The sequence below is a fragment of the Phocoena sinus genome, chromosome 7 (assembly GCF_008692025.1).
Source record: "Phocoena sinus isolate mPhoSin1 chromosome 7, mPhoSin1.pri, whole genome shotgun sequence".
NCBI classification, from domain to species: Eukaryota; Metazoa; Chordata; class Mammalia; order Artiodactyla; family Phocoenidae; genus Phocoena; species Phocoena sinus.
In genome coordinates, this window is record NC_045769.1 from 71,560,674 (window position 1) to 71,569,251 (window position 8,578).

The following is an 8,578-nucleotide window of genomic DNA, read 5'->3' on the forward strand; positions in this document are numbered from 1 at the left end:
AAAGAATTGAAAATAGGTAATCATACAATGTAAATGCATGGTCATAGCAGCACTGTTTACAATAGCCAAAAAGTGAAAACAGCCCAAATATCCTGTCCATCAATAGATGAATGGATAAATAAATGGTGTATACACAGACAACAGAATATTACTTGGCCATAAAAGAAATGAAGTACTGACATATGCTACAACATGGATATATCTTGAAAATACTATGCTAAGTGAAAAAAAGCCAGACAGAAAAAGTCACAGGTTATATGATTTCACTTATGTGAAATATCCAGAATAGGTATATTCATATAGACAGGACACAGATTGGTGGTTGCCAGGGATTGAGGAGAGCAGGAAATGCAGAGCAACTGCTTAATGGGTAAAGGGTTTCCTTTTGGGGTGGTAAAAATGTTTTGAAGCTAGATAGAAGTGGTGGTTGCACAACACTGTGAGTAGACTAAATACCACTAAATTGTTCACTTTATAATGTTTAACTTTGTTATGTGAATTTTACCTCAATTTTTGTAAAAGGAAAAAATAAGGAAATTTGAATAAACTATAAACTGAGTTAATAAAAATGTATCAGTATTGTTCCTCTATTGTCACAAATGTACCATACACTAATACGTTAATCACAGGGGAAACTATGTTGGGGAGCAGGGGTGCGGGGGAAGAGGCAGGGTGGTACATGGGAACTCTCTGTAGTGTTTACTCATTTTTTCTCTAAATCTAAAACTGTTCGAAAAAAATAAAGTCTGTTAGGTAAAAAAAATCCAAAAAACAAGAAAAACCTTTATTGTCCTAAATAACTCTTGGATCAGAGAGGAAATAAAACTGCAGTTAGAAAAACATAAAATAATAATGAAATAATGTGAAAATGATATAAACGTGTAAGAGCAGTTAAAATGGTACTCAGAAAATTCCTAGCCTTAAATACTTTCATTACAAAATAAGAAAGAAAAAAAATAAATGAACTAAGCAACCAAATCTAAAACTGAGGAAAGGAAAAGTAAAATAATCTAAAAGGAAGGAAAGGCAGTAAGAAAATAGTAATAAAGATAAAAGCAAAAACTAATTATTTAAAAAAGAGCTAACCATAAATGAGATACATCCAAGAGATTAACCCTTTGACACGTCCAATCAGGAAAAAAAGAGAGAGAAAACATAACGAAAAGGGTTATCCATATGGTTATGGAGACGGTAAAAATTACAATACCATGTATACTAATACATTTGAAAAATTTGATAAAATTTTATTTATAAACAACAAATAACCTAAACTGTGTGAAAAAATGGCATAAAACCTGAATAGGTCAATAACAATAGAAAACGTTGAAAAGCTTTTAAAGAATTACTTCCAAAAGTGCGTGTCAAGGACAGAGTGCTAAGATATGCTCTTTAAACATTCAAGGAGCCGATAAGTCCCACGAAATTTTTTTAGAACATGGAGAGTTTTGGTATTTTTATCAGAAAATAAAAATACAGATGAATTTCACTTATGAATAGGAATGCAAAAATTCTCATTAATTCTTTTTCAGTATGTGTTTTCTTAATATAAATTGGTGTAAGATAAATCACTTTGGACACACATTTTGCACACCACTGTTGGTTGTAACTGAATTGTGGTCTGCAGCTAGCAGTGTTAAAATAGGGAGAAAGCTTTTTGCACAATGTGTAGGAACAGCTGCTTTGTTTGAGTATTTGTTGCTCTGCCTTGATAGGGTTTCTTGGCTATTCCACATTGTTTTCATTCTTTTCTGTTAATTTGAGTTGTGAACTGAATTGTGAAGCCAAAATAATAGGGGAGAGGCGTTTAAGCATGTGGATTGAAGAGAAAATGAGGAAAGTTTGCTTTGATCAACCAATTTATTATCTTAACCAGGGCAATAACAAAATATACTTCATAATTATAAACCTACTTTTATTACCGAGGGATGATTTTTAACAACATGTAATTTTTAAAAAATACAATTACTCTATTGTGTAACAACAGGGCACTATATAGTTTAAAGTAGAAAAACCATACAGTTGTCTCTGATGATATCAAAAAGACAATGAATATAGTTTACCATGAAGTCTTGATGCACTTTCAGCAAACTAGGGTTAGAAGCATATTTGGTAGTTATTTGGTCTTTATGATTAATGTGTTTATCTCAAACCAACAGCCTACGTCATTCTTAATGTTAACCACTAGGGAAATTCCCACTGAGATGAGAACATGATGAGGTTGGCTACAATCTCCTCTGTTATTAAACACTGTTCTAGAAGTTCTGGCCAATGTCACCACCAGAAGAAAAAAAGAAGACAAAAGTAAATTCTTCCTTTCTAGGCTTTGCATGTGAATTACCTAAAATAATTTAGAAATAAATAAAATATCAATATAATGACTGGACGCAAGATAAAATTATGATATCAAGAATTTTCCTAAATGTCAGCAGTAATTAGTTAGAAAATATAGTGGAAATAATATCCTTATCAAGATAGCATCCCTATGACACACACGAAGAAGATAAAATATATTGGAATACATTTTATAATAAACAACCTATGTTTCCTGAGGCCTTAACAAATGGAGAGAAAGAATGTTTGCAGACAGTAAGGTTCTCTCCTGTAAGGATAATTATTTTCTTCAAATTAGTGCATAAGTTCCTCCCCAGCTCTTTTGGGGAGGAATTTAACATATTTATTTTAAATCTTCCAGTTGGCCATCTCTTTCATTGTCATAAGTGTTTAAGAGAAATAATTGGATGTTGCTCTAGTTGGCTGCTAGCAGGAACTTCAGTCAGGTTAGACCTGGTATACAGCCATAGGTCCCCCCTCCTGCATTGAGGCAGACTAATGTGTGCACCTGTGCCCAGGTGGAAGTGAGCCCTGGAGGGAGTGAGGAGATGGGGTGGGCAAGTGAGGACAAGGAAGACCTAGGAATGAATTCTAAGCTTCTGTGAATGACTTGGCTTCTCTGTGATCTTGGCCAAGTATTGTCCTTTTCCCCCCATCAGTTTGCAGTTTAGATAAGATAACTCAAAATACTTTTTCAGTATTGTAAGAAGGCAGGGCAGTGGTAACAGAGAGCCATGGAAAAAGAAATGATGTGGATTTATGGTTAAGCTCTGGCTCTACCACTTACTAGTTGGGAGATCCTGTGACCATTTCCCTGTAGCAGACACTCAATAATGGCAGCTATTAATATAACAATAGTAATGATCCTTGAGGTTTAATCTTTTTGAACTATCTACTTATTCTTGAGAATATACTATACTATCTTTAATATTCATTTTTTGTGAACATAAAGGCCAGTTGATAATAGAATAAGACTGGATTGCTATTATTGTGTAAATTTAAATGTTCGAAGGTAGGAAATGCAAAGTTTTCTATAAGGTTAATACTTTACTGTAAAGAAATATTCATAAACATGTGTTTCTTAGAAGATAGAAAAATAGTAAATGTGAGTGAATGTTTGAATGAACACACTGGATCAGGCCAGAATTGACCTTTAAAAATTTAACCAAAAACAGTATGAATATATACAGTATTTACTTTTCAACCTAGTAAGCAGTATACAACTTAACTTATGCTAAATATATATCTTTTAAGTCTTACGTTATAAAAACCACTCACTGGAGAAAGCTATATTCCAGATATAAACTTTAAAAAAATCATTTCAAATAAAGACATAAATTCTACCTTAAAAGTTGAGAAGAATGCAAAAAGATCACAGTTAAAAAATTTTTCCTTTAGTCTTGGCTAGGGACCCCATTTTTAAAAGGCTGAATTTCCAACTGTGGCAATGAATAAAAGGCATTACTGAATCATGTCATAAATTACTCACTTAACAGAAGGAATTGTAGAGCAAATCTGCAACACTTCAGTTTAAGACATCCAGGCCACCTTGCTAGCTCGAGAATCGGTAGGAACTACTAAAGTTTTGATTACCTCTTCTCCAGGTTACAAGTCTTCCTTCATAGACTATTGCTTTTAAAGAAGTAGGCAGTTACAGGGTCTGGAAGTTTTACCTCGAGTCTCTAGCAGTGTCGCTCAAACTGTCCTGAGATCTCCCTTGAGTTAAACTGGGAACTTCCACTGAGAAATCCCCCGCCTTGAAGACTTCCTTTTTTGTAACTTTCAACAGCCAATCATGGCAAGATATTGAAACAAAGCAAAGACTACCAGAAAATGTTCTGTAAACCACCGTGGCTGTAACTTTGACTTCCTTTTGAAGCAAAGATACTTTACTTGAAGAGCTAGGATGTTTTAACAAAAATCCAGAAATTGTAAACCCCAAATTATATTTGGATTAAGCGCATTTTCATGTAGCAAAAGTTTAAAGTAAGCTTATTTGATAAATGGCTTTTTTTAGGTTTTAAGAAGTCACTTTTTGACCTGAGCAGTATATTTATAAACAGTAGGTGAAGACTAGGTTTGAGGGTAGTTGTCTTTGCTTCATGGCCTACAGAGGTCACTAGGATGAAGCCTAGTAATATTAAAGTTTATGCTGGATTCCAGAGCCTGACCTCATGTACTTAGAAGAGAGGTGAAACATAAAAGGCTCTTAAGAGCTTTTCTCCCTGGGACCTCAGATTCTCTCTTCATGTGGATAAGCATATATGCCAGCACACTGGGGAAATGCTTTACAAATACATATATTCTTCTCAGGCTACTTGGAGCAAAACATCAAGTTCTACATGCAAATGGAAGGCGGCATATGCACCCCAGACATTTTTCTTTGTTATAAAATTTTAGAGCTGGAAATGTCCTTAGACACCATCTGTTCCATTTCCTTTTTATTACAGATGAGGAAACAGGAGAGGGTAAATGCTCAAAGTCACCAAGAAAGTTAGAGGCAGCACTCAGATTAAAATCTGTCTTTTGAATGAGTGTATTTTTCTCAGTGTAGCAAGTTATTGAACAGGAAAAGGACTATAGCGATTGAGCAGTCTCCTTGTTCAACTCCTGCATTTTATAGATGAAGAGTTTGAGACCTTACCCAAAGGTTCACAGTTAGCAGAAGAACTAAAATTTAGAACTTTGGATTCTTGGTCTAGTTTCTTTTCCACTTTAAAACACCACCTCTCTTAAATTAGATGTTAAATAAACCTGAGTTATTTCTATTCCTGAAGAAATTATTCTATAAAAAGGAAATAATTCTGAATTAATCTAAAGTGATGAATAAGCTTATGATTAAAAACGTTCCTTTTACTCATCTAACATATCATGAAGTATTAATTTCCTTTAGCACCTTACATTTTATAATAAACTTACTGATACAAACATTAAACTTTTTTGTGTGTAACGGGAAAATAAAACCTATCTAATACTGTGAATACAGCAAATCAAAACAAAAAAGTGAGATAGCCATTGGTGGAAAGAAAAGTTTTTTTGTCAAGAATTTACACTTTTGAATTGGATTTTAAAAACATAGGTTTAAAAAAAATTTTTTTTAATTTTTATTATTACTTTTTAAAGCAGTGTTGATGTCTTAACTGGGAAATGCCCCTTTGATCTCTTTATTCTGTGCCTCCTCCCTCTTCTATTTACTTTGGCATGTGAGCTTGGCATGAGCCCAAGCCCCAGCAGAACTGGCTAATCCAGGGTAATTGGTCTCAACCTGGCGGGGCACTGTTTGCAAGAAGATCCTGAGGCCAAGACAGAGAAGCTATAGTTAGAAACGCTTGTGGAGGAAATTTTGGCTGCGTGCATGGAATTTAGAACCTCTGTCACGGACTGGTTCTGGCTCTAGGCAAAACATGTGAGGCGGATGGAAGTTTTTATCTTTGTTGTCTCTAGTGGTTCCTTTTCCTATTCCCTCCCCCTCCTTTTTTCCTCTCAGAGTCATAAACCATGTGACTGGAGCAGATAGAAATGCAGAGATTCCTGCAGGGGAGGAAGGAGCAAATTGGTACTGAGGGATTGGCAAGGATTAGGGTCCAATGATTAGAAGAAGCGGGGGGGATTCAGGGGGTGGGGAGCTCCAATCCCAAATTAGACAATGGGAAGCACAAGTCAGGTTCCCATTCAGGCAGAGGTGAATGGCCAAGGGTTTGCTAATCAAAGAATGAAGAAATCACCACCAAGGGACAACAAGGTTCTCTAGGCAGGTCTGGGTGAAAGACCTCCCGAAGAAGAATCCCTGGAAAGCAGAGTCTTCCCTGGGGATAGCGGAGGGCACAGAAGCCTGTGCTCTTCATTGCTGACTGGGATTCAGAGATAGACTTCCTCCTTCAGGACGGGACCCAGGTGCCTGTAACTCTGGCCAAGAAGTTAGTTAGGCAGCTGGGCTGCATGCGGTAGGTGTTTAATTGGAAAACTTCGTTCAGACAATTACAAGGACACCTGCAGTATAAATCCATGTTCCAGGCATGGTATTTGTGGGAGGAACAGACTTTTCTAGCCTCTACTTGCTGGTGAGCTGATGCTACAGGATTTCATTGGCCCATGGCCGCAGCAGGGCTGGGATCTGCAGGGATGATGGATACTCTCTTTTGCTACCACCTCAGTCTCTATAAAGTGCACTGTGGGGAGTAGCTGATATCACTACTTTGCAACTTAACATAAATTTATTCCAAAGTATTGCTCCAGTGGGGATACTTACATTTTCTCTCTTAGAGACTTGTAGAATTAAAATGTCCTTATTTAACTGAATTTCTGGTCATAGTGAACAGGGGAAGTGGATTTGGTGGAAGTAGGGAGGAGGTAGGGAAGGGGAAATGTCCTTACTTCTTACAATTCTTCTACTTAAGCTGTAACCTAAATTAATGACGGACCTCGTATCAGTAGGTACATGCATTTAGCATGCTTACTCAATAAACATGTATTATCTATTATGTGTTAGGTTCCGTGCTGGGTGTAGGAATTATTAGAATGCTTTTTCTTGCCTTTGAGGAGCTCATGATCTTAAGAAAGAGACAGTCAGGCAAACAACATTTTCCTCTGCCCATTGCCAAAATGAGAGCAGAGATACGTACAAAGTGCCGTGTGGACAGAGAGGCAGTTCTCAGAGCTACAGCAACTCATAAGGAGATGCCTAGACATCCAGGAACTGAGCAAGCAGAAGATCAAAGGTTAAAAATCAATTTTGTACCTTTCTGCATATTCTCAGTAAATTCATTCTTTTAGGCTAACCTTGTGGCTTTTTGCTCATTTCCATAGCTTTATAAGTAAACATTTTCTAAAATAATAATTTTTTTTTTTTTTTTTTTGCGGTACGCGGGCCTCTCACTGCCGTGGCCTCTCCCGTTGCGGAGCACAGGCTCCGGACGCACAGGCTCAGCGGCCATGGCTCATGGGCCCAGCCGCTCCGCGGCATGTGGGATCCTCCTGGACCGGGGCACGAACCCATGTCCCCTGCATCGGTAGGTGGACTCTCAACCACTGCGCCACCAGGGAAGCCCTTAATTTGGTTTTTAACATTCTAGAGGATTATTTACAGTCTTGATGACAGGTAGATACCATTTTAGTGTTTTGGGTAACTCTCGTTACAAAACAAAGCTGCGAAGTACACAGATAGCCTGAGCAGTTAAGAAGTATGTTAGGCCTGTTTGTTTTGAGACTAGGAATAAAAATACGACCCTGGTTTCCACAGTACTCTGTCATCCTCATTGTATGATGGCTACATACTTTTGACTATCAAAAGGAAGAGGACACTTTGTGATGTATGATGAAATGAAGGTTGATAAAACTAAAATCCAAAAATATCTTGACAAACTCATGTTGTAGGCTGCTGCCACATGAAATATAACAGGAGTAATCACTACTCTCACTTACAGACTACATCACCCTACAACCATCCACCATCCTACAAACAAACAAAAAACACGAAAAAATTACATAAGGCCAGAAAGGGATGGTGAGATGCAATTTGTAGCAGTCATACAAAAATGACTTAAGAGTTTCATCTGAGGTGGTAATACAGGGATGCTAAAAAAATTCCAAAATGAATAGGACCTTTGAATTCCCTCTAGAATGAGGGAAGCACTAGTTCTGCTTTCAGACACATCTTTGCAGGTACCACGCTTTAAAAAGACCACAGACAAACTATTTATTAAATACTCATCCATATTACATATGTGTGATTGCAGGAATGGAAGATATTTAGCTTAAAGAAAATGAGAAGGAAATAACAGTATTTATACCTGAATTAAATTCTTCTATAGAGCTCCAAGGTGAGCCTCAGACCAGTAAGTAGGAGCTAAAAGGAAAACAAATTTTGGTTCACTGTAGAAAGATCAACATTACAATAGTAAGAACAATAGTAAGTTACCCTGGGAGATAATGAGTTCCACGTTCTGGGGGAAAATCAAGCGTAGGATAAATGACCGCTGCTTGGGTATATTGAAAGGTTATTAAAATCTCAGATGAGATAATAATGAGTAATACCTATATAGCATTTCCTGTGGTCCTGGCACAATTCTAAGTGCTTTACACATATCACCTCATTTAATCCTTAGAAGTATCCTATGAGGAAGGTGCTCTTTTATAGATAAAAACTGAGGCATAAAGAAAGTTAACTAATTTATCCAAGTGCATGTAGCTATTAAGTGGAAACCCAGACATCTGTCTCCAAAGTCCATGCTCTTAACAAATTCACTAT

The 8,578-nt window shown here is 36.8% G+C and overlaps 1 protein-coding gene across 3 annotated transcripts in view; it reads right to left on the bottom strand.

Moving 5' to 3' along the window:
• Positions 1–4,038, bottom strand: part of TANK (TRAF family member associated NFKB activator) — an 88,798-nt gene extending 84,760 nt beyond the window's left edge. The window contains exon 1 of one of the 3 annotated variants that reach the window (XM_032636987.1): positions 3,925–4,037. The gene's annotated coding sequence lies outside the window, so the exon portion shown is untranslated. Of the gene's footprint in view, positions 1–3,820 lie in introns of all 3 variants that reach the window. The other 2 variants (XM_032636990.1, XM_032636988.1) reach the window with 2 other exon arrangements.
• Positions 4,039–8,578: the final 4,540 nt, after the last annotated feature.